At 43.5% G+C, this 20,388-nt stretch overlaps 1 long non-coding RNA gene across 2 annotated transcripts; it reads right to left on the reverse strand.

Moving 5' to 3' along the window:
• Positions 1-5,599: 5,599 nt before the first annotated feature.
• LOC109892336 (uncharacterized) lies at positions 5,600-13,697 on the reverse strand. 2 transcript variants are annotated; one of them, XR_002255599.2, is made up of 3 exons: positions 12,841-13,697; positions 10,286-10,351; positions 5,600-8,783 (listed from the first exon to the last, which is right to left on the reverse strand). It is a non-coding gene; the product is annotated as an uncharacterized LOC109892336 (long non-coding RNA). The 2 variants fall into 2 exon arrangements; XR_002255602.2 differs by lacking the exons at positions 10,286-10,351; positions 12,841-13,697 and adding an exon at positions 9,169-9,290.
• Between the last annotated feature and the right edge of the window lie 6,691 nt (positions 13,698-20,388).

Here is a 20,388-nt window from a genome sequence, read left to right on the forward strand (position 1 = left end):
CCCCCTTGGGTTGTGCCGTGGCGGAGATCTTTGTGGGCTATACTCAGCCTTGTCTCAGGATGGTAAGTTGGTGGTTGAAGATATCCCTCTAGTGGTGTGGGGGCTGTGCTTTGGCAAAGTGGGTGGGGTTATATCCTTCCTGTTTGGCCCTGTCCGGGGGTGTCCTCGGATGGGGCCACAGTGTCTCCTGACCCCTCCTGTCTCAGCCTCCAGTATTTATGCTGCAGTAGTTTGTGTCGGGGGGCTGGGGTCAGTTTGTTATATCTAGAGTACTTCTCCTGTCCTATTCGGTGTCCTGTGTGAATCTAAGTGTGCGTTCTCTAATTCTCTCCTTCTCTCTTTCTTTCTCTCTCTCGGAGGACCTGAGCCCTAGGACCATGCCCCAGGACTACCTGACATGATGACTCCTTGCTGTCCCCAGTCCACCTGGCCATGCTGCTGTTCCAGTTTCAACTGACCTGAGCCCTAGGACCATGCCCCAGGACTACCTGACATGATGACTCCTTGCTGTCCCCAGTCCACCTGGCCATGCTGCTGCTCCAGTTTCAACTTCCACCTGACTGTGCTGCTGCTCCAGTTTCAACTGTTCTGCCTTATTATTATTCGACCATGCTGGTCATTTATGAACATTTGAACATCTTGGCCATGTTCTGTTATAATCTCCACCCGGCACAGCCAGAAGAGGACTGGCCACCCCACATAGCCTGGTTCCTCTCTAGGTTTCTTCCTAGGTATTGGCCTTTCTAGGGAGTTTTTCCTAGCCACCGTGCTTCTACACCTGCATTGCTTGCTGTTTGGGGTTTTAGGCTGGGTTTCTGTACAGCACTTTGAGATATCAGCTGATGTACGAAGGGCTATATAAATAAATTTGATTTGATTTGATCAAAGTCAAAGGAAATGAATAATAGAAATAAACTCAGCAAAAAAAGAAACGTCATCTCACTGTCAACTGCGTTTATTTTCAGCAAACTTAATGTGTAAATATTTGTATGAACATAATAAGATTAAACAACTGAGACAAACTGAACAGGTTCCACAGACATGTGACTGACAGAAATTGAATAATGTGTCCCTGAACAAAGGGGGGGGGGGGGGGGGGGTCAAAATCAAAAGTAACAGTCAGTATCTGGTGTGGCCACCAGCTGCATTAAGTGCAGTGCATCTCCTCCACATGTTACCACACTCTTCCACCAAGGCCCCTGCCATTTCTGGGGGGAATGGTCCCAGCCCTCACCCTCCGATCCATCAGGTCCCATGGGATTGAGATCTGGGCTCTTCGCTGGCCATGGCAAAACACTGACTTTCCTGTCTTGCAGGAAATCACGCACAGAACGAGCAGTATGGCTGGTGGCATTGTCATGCTGGAGGGTCATGTCAGGATGAGCCTGCAGGAAGGGTACCACATGAGGGAGGAGGATGTCTTCCCAGTAACACACAGCATTGAGATTGCCTGCAATGACAACAAGCTCAGCCCGATAATGCTGTGACACACCGCCCAAGACCATGACCGACCCTCCACCTCGATCCTGCTCCAGAGTACAGGCCTCGGTGTAACGCTCATTCCATGGTCAATAAACGCGAATCTGACCATCACCCCTGGTGAGACAAAACCCCAGTGAAGAGCACTTTTTGCCAGTCCTGTCTGATCCAGCGACAGTGGGTTTGTGCCCATAGGCGACATTGTTGCCGGAGATGTCTGGTGAGGACCTGCCTTACAACAGGTCCTCAGTCCAGCCTCTCTCAGCCTATTGCGGACAGTCTGAGCACTGAAAGAGAGATTGTGCGTTCCTGGTGTAACTCGGGCAGTTGTTGTTGCCATCCTGTACCTGTCCCGCAGGTGTGATGTTCGGATGTACCGATCCTGTGCAGGTTTTGTTACACATGGTCTGCCCCCGCGAGGACGATCAGCTGTCCGTCCTGTCTCCCTGTAGAGCTGTCTTAGACATCTCACAGTATGGACATTGCAATTTATTGCCCTGGCCACATCTGCAGTCGTCATGCCTCCTTGCAGCATGCCTAAGGCACGTTCATGCAGATGAGCTGGGCATATTTCTTTTGGTGTTTTTCTTTATTTAAAAAAAAAATCTTTTTTAAAATTTTACCCCCTTTTTCTCCCCAATTTCGTGGTATCCAATTGTTTAGCAGCTACTATCTTGTCTCATCCGTACAACTCCCGTACGGGCTCGGGAGAGACGAAGGTTGAAAGTCATGCGTCCTCCGATACACAACCCAACCAAGCCGCACTGCTTCTTAACACAGCACGCATCCAACCCGGAAGCCAGCCACACCAATGTGTCGGACGAAACACCGTGCACCTGGCAACCTTGGTTGGCGCGCTCTGCGCCCGGCCCACCACAGGAGTCGCTGGTGCGCGATGAGACAAGGATATCCCTACCGGCCAAGCCCTCCCTAACCCGGACGACGCTATGCCAATTGTGCGTCGCCCCACGGACCTCCCGGTCGCGGCCGGTTACGACAGAGCCTGGGCGCGAACCAAGAGTCTCTGGTGGCACAGCTGGCGCTGCAGTACAGCGCCCTTAACCACTGCGCCACCCGGGAGGCTTCTTTTGGTGTTTTTCAGAGTCAGTAGAAAGGCCTCTTTAGCGTCCTAAGTTTTCATAACTGTGACCTTAATTGCCTACCGCCTAAGCTGTTAGTGTCTTAACGACCATTCCACAGGTGCATGTTCATGAATTGTTTATGGTTCATTGAACAAGCATGGGAAACAGTGTTTAAACCCTTTACAATGAAGATCTGTGAAGTTATTTGGACTTTCACAAATTATCTTTGAAAGACAGGGTCCTGAAAATGGAACGCTTCTTTTTTTGCTTTGTTTATGTAGTGGGTATACTTTCCAAGTTACAGTATTTTATTTGTAACATTTTTTATGAAATCACAAAATAACAAATACAATGACATTAGTGTTCAATAGATCGCCTCTGACCATTCCCCATGCTCTACATTAGAAATATTGATTCAGTATTCGCTTTTGAATGTGTTAGAGTTTCAGCAGGAAAAGGTCTTGAGATAAAGCACAATCCTTTGGTGAATTTAGAGAGCACAGGCCTGGATCTTCTCTATTGATTTACAACAGGACGTGAGAGTCAAGATCCACTAGTTATTTCATCCCCCCTCTATGGGTGAAAGGGGTTCTGATTGAAGTTATTCATTGCAAACCTGATCTGACCTATTTGGATTCTCGTGGTCAGTCATGACACAGTTCATATGAGGAAATCAGTCAATTGAAATAAATTCCTTAGGCCCTAATCTATGGATTTCACATGACTGGGAATACAGATATACCTCTGTTGGTCACAGATATCTTTAAAAAACAATGGGACTCACAATGTGCCTCAGGATCTCGTCATGGTATTTTTGGACCGCGTTGTCCCATGGTGTTTATACTTGTGTTCTATTGTTTGTACAGATGAACGTGGTACATTCAGGCGTTTAGAAATTGCTCCCAAGGTTGAACCAGACTTGTGGAAGTCAACAATATTTTTTCTGAGGTCTTGGCTGATTTCTTTTGATTTTCCTTTCAATATCTGATAGTGTTTTTAAAAATGTGTTTAATAAAGATGAATGCATACTTGAATAAATTAAATGTAATCTCAACAAAAGAACAATAAAATAAGATGAATTGGTCTACGGCGTTATGATGCTGAGCAGGATGTTGTAGCCTACTACTTATAGACTTATTCTCATTTAGACAAAGGTCCATCCTCTGCCCTCTTCTCCGTGACTCAGAAACTGATAGAGATGTCAATTGGTTAGTAGGTGAACGGAAGAGTCCTCCCCTCCTCGATAGCCACCTTTCATCGAGGATAGTCATGTGTATCATAACGGAGTCCTTCCGAGAAGAGTTTTGAAATCAGCCACACCCCCCTTTGAATCCACTTTTTTTTAGTCTGTGGAGAAAAGCACACACGTGTTTAAAAACAATATGCTACTTATCATTTTATCTATTAAATGTCTTGCGCAGCTGATTCCATTTGTTTTTGTCATCCACCCCTGTATATGTCATTCACAAGTGGAGAAAGAAAGTCTACATTACCTCTCCTCGATTACCTTTGACCTTTTTCAAAAGTAGGTGAGAGAGGACAGAGGAAATCACTGAAGCTGGAGACTTATACAGTTGAAGTCAGAAGCTGACATATGCTGTCGTGGAATACACTGTTTACATACTCTGTTTACATACGCTGTCTTGGAACTTCTAATCAATAATGAGGGGAGACAAGTATAAACACCATGGGACCACGCAGCCATCATACCGCTCAGGAAGGAGACGCGTTCTGTCTCCTAGAGATGAACGTACTTTGGTGCGAAAAGTGCAAATCAATCCCAGAACAACAGCAAAGGATCTTGTGAAGATGCTGGAGGAAACAGATACAAAAGTATCTATATCCACAGTAAAACGAGTCCTATATCGACATAACCTGAAAGGACGCTCAGCAAGGAAGAACCCACTGCTCCAAAACCACCATAAAAAAGCCAGACTACGGTTTGCAACTGCACATAGGGACAAAGATCGTACTTTTTGGAGAAATATCCTCTGGTCTGATGAAACTGTTTGGCCATAATGACCATCGTTATGTTTGGAGGAAAAAGGGGGAGGCTTGCAAGCCGAAGAACACCATCCCAACCGTGAAGCACAGGGGTGGCAGCATCAGGTTGTGGGGTGCTTTGCTGCAGGAGGGACTGGTACACTTCACAAAATAGATGGCTTCATGTGGAGGAAAAATTATGGGGATATATTGAAGCAACAGCTCAAGACATCAGCTAAGTTAAAGCTTGGTTGAAAATGGGTCTTCCAAATGGACAATGACCCCAAGCATACTTCCAAAGTTGTGGCAAAATGGCTTAAGGACAACAAAGTCAAGATATTGGAGAGGCCATCACAATGCCCTGACCTCAATCCCATAGAAAATCCGTGGGCAGAACTGAAAAAGTGTGTGCGACCAAGGAGGCCTACAAACCTGACTCAGTTACACCAGCTCTGTCCGGAGGAATGGGCCAACATTCATCCAACTTATTGTGGGAAGCTTGTGGAAGGCTACCCAAAACGTTTGACCCAAGTTAAACAATTTAAAGACAATGCTACCAAATACTAATTGAGTGTATGTAAACTTCTGACCCACTGGAAATGTGATGAAAGAAATAAAAGCTGAAAGAAATCATTCTCTCTACTATTATTCTGACATTTCACATTCTTAAAATAAAGTGGTGATCCTAACTGACCTAAGACAGGGAATTGTTACTAGGATTAAATGTCAGGAATTGTGAAAAACTGAGTTAAGGTATTTGGCTAAGTTGTATGTAAACTTCTGACTTCAACTGTTGCTGTGGTGTGGTTTTTATATCAGCCATTGGGCTTCCAACCTGCAAACCGTTTTGATCTGTATTCGTTTTGATCTGTATTGTATTTGATCACTTATTTTCTTTGGTGCAAATAAATTAAACCTAAAACATTAAAATACTTGTTTCCAGTATGGTCTTCTGTTGAGCTGCCAGGCAAAAAACATCACAACCCACCCAGAAACCTCATGTTTTACACCAAGTGACCAGATCACAACAACAAAAAAGTGTGAACATCACACACTTATATTTCACAAATCAGAGAAACTTTATAAATGGCTAGTTACATATAACTAACTATAGGTTACAGTTTCATACCGTGCCACTGTATATCTTAACATGTTTACATACAACTACACAGTACAGTACCAGAGGACTGTTAGACAAATAGCTAGCTCCACCCTGTGGCTGTTGAAGCAGCCCTGTGTGGATACTGAAGGCATACAAGGTTTCTTCTTTCAGCACATTGACGACTACAGCTGGTCTCAATTCAATCTCTACCTACCCCTTCCCCTTGGCCCTAATATGGACATGTTTGCCGATCTGAAGGGTCTGGATAGATATTAGCAGTGTAGAGGTGAAGCTTCCGCCATACAGATCTGCAAACATCAAAGGTTAGGTCCATGGGAAGTAGGTGGAGGGAGGCCTTTTCTGAGCCACTGGGGCATTCTGATGCTGCTGCAGGGCACTGTTGGCTATGTAGAACAGCTACTGTAGCTGACAGCCTGTCACCATGGGCGGGCACCATAGACATATATATTAACTCTGGGCAGGCACCATAGACATATATATTAACTCTGGGCAGGCACCATAGACATATATATTAACCCTGGGGAGGCACCATAGACATACATATTAACCCTGGGAGGGCACCATAGACATACATATTAACCCTGGGAGGGCACCATAGACATACATATTAACCCTGTGCAGGCACCATAGAGAAACATATTAACCCTGGGCAGGCACCATAGAGAAACATATTAACCCTGGGCAGGCACCATAGACATACATGTTAACCCTGGGCGGGCACCATAGACATACATGTTAACCCTGGGCGGGCACCATAGACATACATATTAACCCTGGGCAGGCACCATAGACATACATATTGTGCTTCTACACCTGCATTGCTTGCTGTTTGGGGTTTTAGGCTGGGTTTCTGTACAGCACTTTGAGATATCAGCTGATGTAAGAAGGGCTTTATGAATACATTTGATTTGATATTAACCATGGCTGTGCGCCTCAGGGAGTCAGTGAAAGGGACTCCAAACGAACCCTGATTACAGTATCACAGGGCATACGGTATGCACATACCCATCTATTGACCCTGCTGAATTACTGAAATGGATCCTACGGAGGAAGGGATGTTCATTTAATGTTCTATAGCAGGAGAGAATCCAGATGATGAAAACTGGAAGGATCATTATCGGCAACATAACTAAATAAATATGAACACAACTAGTAACAACAATGAAAGGCACATTAAGGTACAAGTAAGAATCAAGACTCAATGCAATTTTGGAGGAGGGTCAGAGAGAGAACACTCCAACAACATAGCCTACAGACAGGTATCTTGGCATACCAAAGTGCCTCGGAGAAACGGGTGAGAGAGCCACAGAATCATACATGGTTCATTCTTGAATTGTGGTGGCATGTGTCCCTTTGCAACCATGAAAAACTGACAAATAGTTAGACAATAATAAAACAATTTGTATTTATTATGTATCCCCATTAGCTGCTGCCAAGGCAGTTCATACAACATAAAAAGCATTACATTCACAGACTGTGTGCCCTCAGGTCCCCTACTCCACCATATATACCGTACAAAATCCATGTGTGCGTGAGTGTATAGTGCGTATGCTATCGTGTGTTTATGCTCCAATGTTTGTATTGATTCACAGTCCCCGCTGTTCGATAAGGTGTTTAAAAGATTTAAAAATATATATATTTTTGTATCTAATTTTACTGCTTGCATGAGTTACGAGATGTGGAATAGAGTTCCATGTAGTCATGGCTCTATTTAGTACTGTGCGCTTTCCATAGTCTGTTCTGGACTTGGGGACTGTGAAGAGACCTCTTGTGGCATGTCTTGTGGGATATGCCTGGGTGTCCGAGCTGTGTCCTAGGAGTTCAAACAGACAGCTCGGTGCATTCAAAACGTCAATACCTCTCATAAATACAAGCAATGATGGAGTCAATCTCTCCTCCATTTTGAACCAGGAGAGATTGACATACATATTATTAATATTAGCTCTCTGTGTACATCCAAGGGCCAGCCGCCCTGCCCTGTTCTGAAACAAATGCAATTTTCCAAAGTCCTTTTTTGTGGCACCTGACCACACGACTGAACAGTCGTAGGCCTGTAGGACCTGCCTTGTTGACAGTGCTGTCAAGAAGGTAGAGCAGCGTCTTATCATAGACATACGTCGCCACCTCTTAGCTACTGTAATGCAAGTCCATTAAACAATGTATTAACAGAAAGTTTTGCAGTATAACGTACTTAGGGCAAGTAATCACATTGGCTTGTCCCAGTAGTGACGTGTGAAGTTGTAGTGACATTTTGGGGATTTAGAGCTAAATATTATTTTGAATGTTAGAAGATGAAAAAGGTATTTAATATATTGTTTAGATCAATGAAAACAAAGGCTATAAAAAATATATATTTTTTTTACTACTATATCTGTCCCTCAGTTTTATTTCCTTGGAGTTACCGCCTGAAAAACCACTCATTACAAAAATATACAAGGACCTCGACCATTCCCTCCAGTGGAAAACATCGGGGGAGAGGTCTTTATTAAAGAAAATTGTTAGCTAATCACACTTTTTTATTTTGTCATACATTTGAGGATTCCATCTAAATCCAGTGTCACTTGGGGTTAGTCCATTTAAAAAGGGAAATAACATTATGAGCTCAATTATTAATCATATCCCTTTAGTCAACTATTTTATGGGTTAATGATCTTAGATTTAAGTATCGGTGGCCTCCATTTAAGAAAATCCTCAATAAACAAAATTCTCATTGGTGTTACGACTCCTACTGGTGGCACAATGTTATCCTAATGGTCAATACATTACAATAAATACAAATCTAGAAAGCATGTTGTTTTTAATTACGCCATACCCAAATGCCACCGTAATTCAAGAACGACTCTGGTATAAAAATATTGATTTGCTGATGTTGGTAAAGCCGGCTCTCAACACAGGTCATCGGTTTCCTCCTTCTCTCTTGTCCTCCGATGATTTTTTTGATGTTACCTTTATTTAACTAGGCAAGTCAGTTAAGAACAAATTCTTATTTACAATGACGGCCTAGGAACAGTGGGTTAACTGCCTTGTTCAGGGGCAGAACGACAGATTTGATGATGTCGGAGTCTCCATCTTAAACCTCATCAGGAAGAAGTCTGTCGTGTCTGAGTATGTCAAACCTGGGAATGAGTGAGAAAGTGAGACCATTTCAGGTGGGTGGCTTGGCAACTCAAATACAGCAGTGCAACCAGCTAGCTCACAAAGAGATTATTTGTTATTTTACAACACAGTCAAATACAAAACACTAGAGCATCCTACAAACAGGCCGTGAAGGCCAGAGGGGAAGTCAAACACAATGGAATACTGAGAAGCACTGTGACCTCTGCCCCTGTGTGATGTCAGAGATGACCCAGGACAGTGTGTGCTTTGGGATGCCTTCAAAGAACTAAATAGCAGCTCAAAGGTCTCCATGATCCCCCATAGACAACAAAATATACACATCAGGGAAATTCTAAATAGGACAAAATCATTACTGAGAATTCAGAATCAGAAAACAGATAATACCTATAGTAGATTCTAGAATGTTGATAGTCAGAATTGAAAGAAACCAGTGATCTTTAGGCCTGGCTGCCTCAGAAGGTTGCACAGAGAACCACTGCGATGGCACTGCCAATCTTCAGTTATCATAGTACTGTACTTGACAGGCACACAGCACCGGTACCATGATAACTGAAAATGGACAGTTCATAGTCTGAGGTCTAACTCTGAGAGGATTGATGATCCCACTGTCCTCCTGACTGAGACACCTGATGAGAAACTACAAGGTATAACATGTCAACACACACACATAGAAATATCAATCTAACTGAAAACGGACCGTTCATAGTCGGAAGTCTGGCAGAGGAGTGATGTACTCCTCCTGAATGAGGGGATACAATGTAAATACATGTAGAAACACACACCAACATTCATATAGTCCTCTCTGTAGCTCAGTTGGACCAGCAGTACGTGAAATGTATGCACGCATTAGATAAAAGCATCTGCTAAATGGCATATATTATTATATATTATGTACAAATGTAAACACACACCAACTTACAGTATATGTAGAAACACACCAATACTCAAGTAGATTTGTTAAACAGAAGGTTACAAGCTATTTACCATTGTGGCTTGGTCTTAATTTATTAACATTAATATTAGGATATTAATTGGTTAGTTTACATTTCAAAATTTTCTCGCAAGATAATTAAATTCAAAATTAAAACAAAATGTGCTCTAAATATGAGTTATTTTTCAATATTTTGTAAAATGGCATTGTTGGTTAAGGATTGTAAGTAAGCATATCACTGTAATGTGAACATGTTGTTTTCCGTGCATTTTAATAAAACTATATTTTGAAGTTCGTAGAAGAATCCAAAGTATTCACCCTAAATGTTTTGCACAAACCGACCACCAAATGATTCTACAAAAATGCGACCAAATGTTTATCGGAAATGACAGAAAATATATTTGTTTGTGTTCCACCTTCAAGTTAGTCCCTGTTTTTTTGTTATGCTTTCAGCAGTTCCTGCTACAGGAGAGAACTTTGGATCGGACATCCTGCCAAGCCGACTGTGAAAAAAAAAAAAAAAAACGTACGTGTATGGAGAGAGAGGTGGCCGTGCAGCGCTTTACATACATGTTCTTGGCCCAGGGTCATGTCCATGAGTGCCAGGCTCTGAATGGTTGAGTCGATACAGCCGACCTGAAAGACAGAGTAAAGTGGTGGGGTGTTAGTGTATCAGAAACAACCGCACAACACACAAATGTCACAAGGGGAGCGACTTGATGTCCTCTAAGTGAAAGGCACCGCATGTGGCATTGTGGTCAAGCAGATTAGACTGATCATTTAGTGTTATACTGGTATTCAAAATTCAACATTGACATAACCCAACTAGGAATACTTACAATATTAGTGCTAGTGACACAACAAGTACAGACAGACAGGGTTTCCAGACAGACAGACAGACAGACAGACAGACAGACAGACAGACAGACAGACAGACAGACAGACAGACAGACAGACAGACAGTTTCCAGACAGACAGGGTTTTCAGACAGACAGACAGTGTTTCCAGACAGACAGACAGGGTTTCCAGACAGACAGACAGGGTTTCCAGACAGACAGTGTTTCCAGACAGACAGGGTTTCCAGACAGACAGACAGGTTTTCCAGACAGACAGACAGGTTTTCCAGACAGACAGAGAGACAGACAGGTTTTCCAGACAGACAGAGAGACAGACAGGTTTTCCAGACAGACAGACAGGGTTTCTAGACAGACAGACAGGGTTTCCAGACAGACAGACCGGGTTTCCAGACAGACAGACAGACAGACAGACAAGGTTTCCAGACAGACAGACAGGGTTTCCAGACAGACAGACAGACAGGTTTTCCAGACAGACAGACAGGGTTTCCAGACAGACAGACAGGTTTTCCAGAAAGAGAGACAGACAGGTTTTCCAGACAGACAGAGAGACAGACAGGTTTTCCAGACAGACAGACAGGGTTTCCAGACAGACAGACAGGGTTTCCAGACAGACAGACAGGGTTTCCAGACAGACAGACAGGGTTTCTAGACAGACAGACAGACAGGGTTTCTAGACAGACAGACAGGGTTTCCAGACAGACAGACCGGGTTTCCAGACAGACAGACAGACAGGGTTTCCAGACAGACAGACAGGGTTTCCAGACAGACAGACAGGGTTTCCAGACAGACAGACAGGGTTTCCAGACTGACAGACAGACTTTTTGGGGGTTTTTAGTCTGGAAGACACAGAGGGTGGGTAATCTGGAAGACACAGAGGGCAGGTAGTCTGGAAGGCACAGAGGGTGGGTAGTCTGGAAGACACAGAGGGTGGGTAGTCTGGAAGACACAGAGGGTGGGTAGTCTGGAAGACACAGAGGGTGGGTAGTCTGGAAGACACCGAGGGTGGGTAGTCTGGAAGACACAGAGGGTAGTCTGGCTGTGTGCATCACATGCCATGTCAGCATGCAGTGTCAGTGACTGTGGCCTTTATGCCTAAAATCTGGTCTTCAGCTTGAATATGATTCAATTACTTAACCACTTTATCTAAGAACTAAGGCAACATTGTCTCAAGTCATTCCGTGTTCCATGAGACTACTGGGATTCCAAACTCAGTTTTTTTGTCAGAACCAAATATCTAGGAAAGGTCTGTCCTGATGAAAACGTAACAGAATCAGGACATAAGAGCTACATTGAAAATCATATTATAAAAACACACAGTCTAGACCGAGCATTTACAATGGTCATTTTCAAACCGTAACATTGCATAAGGAGATCTTCACTCATGACAAGGTATCCCTCTCCCACTTCAACCAGTCTACAAACCTCCTAATGGGAGCCTAAGCAACTGCAGTCACGGGGCTTGGAAACAGCTGCTTTAGGTTAGAACCTCAAGCCTCATCATTGAATCATATCAGATTTTCAACTAAAGCCATCAACATAGATAAATAACCCTGACATCTGCTTCCATACGTGTAAACAAACACTACACAATATCAGTTTTAGCGTGAGGTTTTTGAGGTCGCTCTCATTAAACATGGCCCTGTTCTCAACTGTCATTGGGTGAGGCCTGAGGGGAAATGCCTAGAATCCACAACTCCAATGTGTTTTCAGTTGCAGCCATTCTAGCCTTTCAAATGATCAGACCCTGTGACCTAGACATCACACACTACAATGAGTGAGTGGAAAGACAGGGGGGAATGTTCTCAATTCAAGCCATTGACATTATATTTGGCATCTCCTGACCTGGCCGATATGAAATTGTAAAATTGAATTAGTTCACATTGGAAGCCATTAATTTGATAAATAATTAAGCCAAGAAATGAGGAAGCCAAGGGAGTGGTATAATCCCATGCCCAAGAAGCGAAGTTGTCTCTGAACAACAAGGAATATATATATATATATTTTTTTAAAGTATTCCACTATGTTGGTCTGTCATCATGCATAGAAAAATCATCAGAAGCGCAAGGAGACATATGACATAAGGTAACATATGGTCAATTACTGGATGGAACAAACTTGCAATCGGTCTTCAACCAGACATATAACAAACATGCAGATACTGTCAAATCATTTCAAACCGAAAAGTTCAAGCTCGCATACTTCATATCATATTTAACAATTTGCTAAATCAACTGAATTGAGTCAACTTTCAACAGATAAATAACTCACAAAAATAGTCCACCACTACGTACATCAGCTCTCCTCACCGGGCGCTCCTAAATGCAGAAGGTAACATAGCTCCCGTTTACTACGACCACTAAGCTAGCTGCCCGCCTGCCTGCCTGCCTGCTGCCAGTTCTACTCATTAGCCACTGAACAAACACACAGAGGCCTCAAAAATAAACCTTATATGCTTCAAATATTAACCATTCCCAGGAGACCCCAGTGACTCCTCTATCGCCCAGTCTTCTCCTTCCCTCCTCTCGGCCAATGAGCAGTCTCTCTCCACGGGCCTAGTTTAGTAGAAAAGAGAACAACAATACTGGGCATTCAAAATGATTCATCAAATTCTCCTGGCTAACTGGACTCACATGCTCTTATGAAGGGGGTGACCAGTGGGAGTCAGGAGGAGTAAATTGGTGTCAGACTCAGTAGCTAATTTAATACTTTTTTTATAAAGTGCATTTTGACTCTTTTAAAAGAGGAGAGTTCTGCATCACATTCACATCGTTATCATATCGCCATATAGATACAGTGACTTAACTTTCAATTCTAATTATAAAAATGCGAAATAGGCATTGGTCAGAAGCGGGAAAAAACGAAGGAAATTCACATGAGCACCACAATGCCTACTCCAGCCATGCTCTACCAAGGGTTTCCACCACACAGCTTTCACCTACTACAGTAGCTGTGTTACTTCAAACAATGTGTAGGCAGGATTCAAACCTTCACAAAAGCCTAATTCATACTCTTGGACGAGGTGCTCCCACAATAATGTGATTTGTGCCTCATTCAAGTATTGTAATCTTCACACACACCACACTAATCCCATTACACTACCTTTTCAAACTTTTTATTTTTTGAAAACAATATTTGCTTTTATACTTACAAGATGCTTGATTGATTGAGCTGTTTTGTATTTTAGTAATGTGGTGCCTGCCTGTATTTCCCTAAAACTTTATTTAGCAATTCATGTCATTGATAAAATAAAAGTCTAAATGTTTTTGGGGACTTTTTTATTTAACTAGGCAAGGGGTCAATAGCTACCCAACATAACCCCAACTCCATATCCACATACTATACCTCAATCAGCCTGACTAACCAGTGTCTGTATGTAGCCTCGCTACTATTATAGCCTCGCTACTATTATAGCCTCGCTACTATTATAGCCTCGCGACTGTATATAGCCTGTCTTTTTACTGTTGTTTTATTTCTTTACTTACCTATTGTTCACCTAACACCTTTTTTGCACTATTGGTTAGAGCCTGTAAGTAAGCATTTCACTACACCTGTTGTATTAGGCGCACGTGACAAATAAACTTTGATTTGATGTGGATGGAGTGTGTTGGACACAGTAACTCATACAGTGCCTTAACACCACCTTTCCAACATGTTGTTGTGTTAAAGCCTGAATTTAAAATGGATTAAATTGAAATTGTGTCACTGGCCTACACTTCATAATGTCAAAGTGGTATTATGTTTACAAATGAATAAAACATTTAAAAGCTGAACATGTCAAGTCAATAAGTATTCAACTCCTTTGTTACAGCAAGCCTAAATACATTCAGGAATAAACATGTGTTTAACAGGCAGACGAAGGCAGTCTTGACTGACGGGATCCATTGGCACCTGTCAATATCCGCTGTTCAGATCCAGATGACTGAAAATAGTTGCTCCAGCCAGAGATTCCTGTATGACATTGATGTTCGGTAGAGGAAAGACATCGCTTGAGCCTGAAATCAGTGCATTTCCAGGTTGAAGGGTCAGAGCGCAGCCAATGGGATGGTTCTGACATCGAAACCGATCAGTGCAATGAAGAACATAAAGTCCAGGCCAAGGACCACAGCAAATGCAAAAGCCGGGATCTGGAATTAGTCACAGGAAGGGTGATAATCTCCTCATGCAGCTTTATCTCCATATCAATCCAGCCCTAGGGATTGGTCGGTTCTCCATTGGCCAAGGACAATGGTCTTTCCTCCCAGGTTCGAAGCTCCTCATGCAGTAATACCATCTTTCTCTAGAGGGGCTCCTGCATCAGGGTGTAAGTTAACCCTGTGTCCATTATGGCTTTCCCTCTCCAGTTCCTAACAGTCAAGGGGACCAACAGTTGTTGAGGAATAGGAATAAGACAGCCAGGGGTCTGAAGGCTTCATGGATGGCATTGAGGCCGACCCAATTGAATGAAAGCCACCATGCCTGTCGGTCTTCTGTCCTTTGAACATTTTCTGTATCCTGACGCTGGCCATAGAGAGGGCAGGAACCTGGAGGATGTTGGATCTTACACCTCCAGCACATTACTGGACTCTTGTCTTGATTCTTGGGCACAAACTGTTGAGACGGTTTAGCCCCAGGAAATTTGTTGGGATACCGGGATGAGCGAACAAGATTGAGTTTAGAGGTGGGGCTTCCAGTCCTTCTCAAACTGGGTCCCAAGACACACCAGATCCTCCACATTCTGCACACGTACGTGAAGTTGGCTGACAAGGTGGGGAGATTCCTCAATCATAAATCGCATTTCCCCTGTGAGAGAGTTTTTCCATGTCATCTTTCAGGTGAGCACACACTTCTTTCACAAGAGGCCAACGCCTTTGCTTTTTGTTCCCCCTCAAGACAAGTCATGACTAAATGATGGTTAGTTTGAGTGTTTTGAAACTTAGCATTTTCCCTTGAACATCCTGTTTAAGAGAGTCTTGCTCATTATTCTGTCTCTGAACATTTTGTTAACCTCAGCCACACATCTTTCTGATGGGCCTCCACACTTCCACTAAGTTTTGCAAATGGCATTCTTCTGCATTATAAAACTATACTGAACAAAAATATAAACACAACATGTAAGTCCCATGTTTCATGAGTTGAAATAAAAGATCACAGAAATGTCCATACGCATCAAAAAAAGCTTATTTCTCTCAAATGTTGTGCTCACATTAGTTTATATCCCTGTTATTGAGCATGACAGGTGTGGAAAATCAAGAAGCTGATTAAACAGCATGAGCATTACACAGGTGCACCTTGTGCTAGGGACAATAACATGCCACTGAAATGTGCAGTTTTGTTACACAACACAATGTCTCAAGTTAAGGGAGTGTGCAATTGGCATGCTGACTGCAAGAATGTCTACCAGAACTGTTGCCAAAGAATTGAATGTTAATTTCTCTACCATAGGCCACCTCAAACATTGTTTTTATAAAATTTGGCAGTATGTCCAACTTGCCTCACAACCACAGACCATGTGTAACCATGCCAGCCCAGGACCTCCACATCTGGCTTTTTCACCTGTGGGATCGTCTGAAACTAGCCACCCAGACAGCTGATGAAACTGTGGGTTTGCACGACCAAAGAACTTCTGCACAAACTGTCAGAAACCGTCTCAGGGAAGCTCATCTGTGTGCTTGTCATCCTCACCAGGGTCTCGACCTGACTTCAGTTCAGCGTCGTAACCGACTTCAGTGGCAAAATGCTCACCTTCGATGGCCACTGGCACTGTACCGGGCAGATAGCGTGTATAGCATTGTGTGGGCAAGCGGTTTGCTGATGTCAACGTTGTGAATAGAGTGCCCCATGGTGGCAGTGGGGTTATGGGATGGGCAGGCATAAGATACAAGTGGAACAACACAATTGCATTTTATTGATGGCAATTTGAATGCACAGAGATACCATGATGAGATCCTGAGGCCCATTGTTGTGCCATTCATCCGCTGCCATCACCTCATGTTTCAGCATGATAATGCACAGCCCCATGTCGCAAGGATCTGTACAAAATTCCTGGAAGCTGAAAATGTCCCAGTTCTTCCAAGGTCTGCATACTGACCAGACCTGTCAGCCATTGAGCATGTTTGGGAAGCTCTGGATCGACGTGTACGACAATATCCAGCAACTTAGTACAGCTATTGAAGAGGAGAGGAACAACATTACTAGGCCACAATCAGCAGCCTGATCAACTCTATGCGAAGGAGATGTTGCGCCTCATGAGGCAAATGGGGGTCACACTTGATACGGACTGGTTTTCTGATCCCTACCTTTAAGGTATATGTGACCAACAGATGCATATCTGTATTCCCAGTCATGTGAAATCCATAGATTAGGGCTTAATTTATTTCAATTAAGCGATTTCCTTATATGAACTGTAACTCTTTGAAATAGTTGCATTTATATTTTTGTTCAGTGTATTAATGGTGTGTCCATTGTTGTTCCACTTGTTCAGTGAGCACAGAGACACCTCTCCCAGTCTGTCTGGGCGGAGTAACAGGAAGAGGTTGAGGGGAGGGTAACCTTGGAGAGGTTATATGCGATCCAGAAGCCTGGGGATAAGGGAGAATTCTCTCCAACTCCTGAATCCTGGTCAGAATTTCCATTGGGCATGTCCACATTGACACTGTATGGGGTTCCAGTAAAACACACAATTCAACAATATTGTGTGTATGTTGTGTGTTCATAGGTGCTTTTCTCCAAAGCTGTTTGGGCGCCAGTTGTGTAGCGGTGTTAGAGATGGGCGCTAGTTCTGTAGCGGTGTTAGAGATGGGCGCTAGTTCTGTAGCGGTGTTAGAGATTGCCGCTAGTTCTGTAGCGGTGTTGTTAGAGATTGCCGCTAGTTCTGTAGCGGTGTTAGAGATTGCCGCTAGTTCTGTAGCGGTGTTGTTAGAGATTGCCGCTAGTTCTGTAGCGGTGTTGTTAGAGATTGCCGCTAGTTCTGTAGCGGTGTTGTTAGAGATTGCCGCTAGTTCTGTAGCGGTGTTGTTAGAGATTGCCGCTAGTTCTGTAGCGGTGTTGTTAGAGATTGCCGCTAGTTCTGTAGCGGTGTTGTTAGAGATTGCCGCTAGTTCTGTAGCGGTGTTGTTAGAGATTGCCGCTAGTTCTGTAGCGGTGTTAGAGATTGCCGCTAGTTCTGTAGTGGTGTTAGAGATTGCCGCTAGTTCTGTAGCGGTGTTAGAGATTGCCGCTAGTTCTGTAGCGGTGTTGTTAGAGATTGCCGCTAGTTCTGTAGCGGTGTTAGAGATTGCCGCTAGTTCTGTAGCGGTGTTGTTAGAGATTGCCGCTAGTTCTGTAGCAGTGTTGTTAGAGATTGCCGCTAGTTCTGTAGCGGTGTTGTTAGAGATTGCCGCTAGTTCTGTAGCGGTGTTAGAGATTGCCGCTAGAGATGGGCACCATGCAGGTATTTACCCTACCGATATGAAAAGAGTAGGAGAGAAAGTACCGGTACACACCACACACCCACACACCCACGAGACTGGCTAGAGTGTAGCCTGTTTGCTAAATATCCTGTCTCTCCATTGGCTAAGACACACCATATGAGCATAAGTACACAGCACAGAAGGAAACCAATCAACAACACCTCATACAATAATAGAACAACTCACAGGTGACTTCATAGAGGCAACTGACAACAAAGAACCCAGACATCAGCAGCTGAGAATTTGAAATAATCGGTATTATTTCCAGAGGGATGAGTGAGTGGGACATGAATGTGTGTGTCTGCCTGCGTAGACCAAAACAAAACAGGCCTTAAAATGTCCGAAAGTGTCCGTGGCCAAATCACAAAATTCCCACTTAAACTCAATCCAGTTGAAACAATAACAAACTTAATAACAACCTCCTCCCTTAAACACAATGGTCAATAAATTCTGCAGTGCAAAACCAGAAAAACGGGGAGAAAGAGTGCAAGAGAGAGAGTTTGGCTACTCCAGTGTTGAAGTTATATTCGTCCCTCTGACACACGCTTTGGTTTGTTTGAATGTCTCCCAGAAGCTTCACAACAATGTTGCTAATCATCCATGAGATCTATGGAAAGAGCAGTCCCAACAGGTTTCAGTAACACTGGCGACCTGGTTTAAAACTTAAAAAATAAAGAATACTTCTGTAAGAGTTGTATCCAGAGTCAAAACTGCCGCGCCAACCCCGGGAGCTATCACACAGAAACGAAAGAGAGATACTTATGTCATCCTTCCTGACAACTGGTGCACTTTTAAAGCGGCAGCGCATGGTGAAGGCTCCGTGCAGGATTTTGCCATAAAGTCACATACAGTAGCAAGAAAAAGTATGTGAACCCTTTGGAATTATGTGGATTTCTGCGCATAAATTGGTCATAACATTCTATATGATCTTAATCTAAGTCAAAACAATAGACAAACACAGTGTGCTTAAACTAATAACACACACATTATTGTATTTCTCTTGTCTATATTGAATACATAATTTAAACATTCACAGTGTAGGTTGGAAAAAGTATGTGAACCCCTAGGCTAATGACTTCTCCAAAAGCTAATTGGAGTCAGGAGTCAGCTAATCTGGAGTACAATCACTGAGATGAGATTGGAGATCTTGGTTAGAGCTGCCCTGCCCTATCAAAAACACTCACAAAATTTGAGTTTGCTATTCACAAGAAGCATTGCTTGATGTGAACCATGACTTGAACAAAAGAGATCTCAGAAGACCTAAGATTAAGAATAGTTGACGTGGATGAAGCTGGAAAGTGTTACAAAAGTATCTCTAAAAGCCTTGATGTTCATCAGTCCACGGTAAGACAAATTGTCTATAAATGGAGAAAGTTCAGCACTGTTGCTTCTCTCCCTAGGAGTGGCCGTCCTGCAAAGATGACTGCAAGAGCACAGTGCAGAATGCTCAATGGGATTAAGGAGAATCCTAGAGTGTCAGCTACAGAAAGACTTACAGAAATCTCTGGCACATGCTACCATCTCTGTTGACAAGTCTACAAAATGTAAAACACTAAAACAAGAATGACGTTCATGGGAGGGCATCACAGAAGAAGCCACTGCTGTCCAAAGAAAAACATTGCTGCACGTCAGAAGTTGTTCCACAGCGCTACTGGCAGAATATTCTGTGGACAGATGATACTAAAGTTGAGTTGTTTGGAAGGAACACACAACACTATGTGTGGAGAAAAAAAGACAAAGCACACCAACATCCAAACCTCATCTCAACTGTAAACTATGGTGGAGGGAGCATCATGGTTTGGGGCTGCTTTGCTGCCTCAGGGCCTGGACAGCTTGCTATCATCGACAGATTTCCCAAGTTTGTCAAGACATTTTGCAGGAGAATGTAAGGCTATCTGTCCGCCGATTGAAGCTCAACAGGACATCACCCAGAAGTTGGGTGATGCAACAGGATAATGACCCAAAACACAGAATAGCATGAACAGAAGAAAATACGCCTTCTGGAGTGGCTCAGTCAGAGTCCTGACCTTCTGGAGTGGCCCAGTCAGAGTCCTGACCTTCTGGAGTGGCCCAGTCAGAGTTCTGACCTTCTGGAGTGGCCCAGTCAGAGTCCTGACCTTCTGGAGTGGCTCAGTCAGAGTCCTGACCTTCTGGAGTGGCCCAGTCAGAGTCCTGACCTTCTGGAGTGGCCCAGTCAGAGTCCTGACCTCAACCTGATTGAGATGCTGTTGCATGACCTCAAGAGGGCAGTTCACACCAGACATCCCAAGAATATTGCTGAACTGAAACAGTTTTGTAAAGAGGAATGGTCCAAAATTCCTCCTGACCGTTGTGCAGGTCTGATCCGCAACTACAGAAAACATTTCGTTGAGGTTATTGCTGCCAAAGG

Source organism: Oncorhynchus kisutch, linkage group LG6 (genome assembly GCF_002021735.2).
Source record: "Oncorhynchus kisutch isolate 150728-3 linkage group LG6, Okis_V2, whole genome shotgun sequence".
NCBI lineage: Eukaryota > Metazoa > Chordata > Actinopteri > Salmoniformes > Salmonidae > Oncorhynchus > Oncorhynchus kisutch.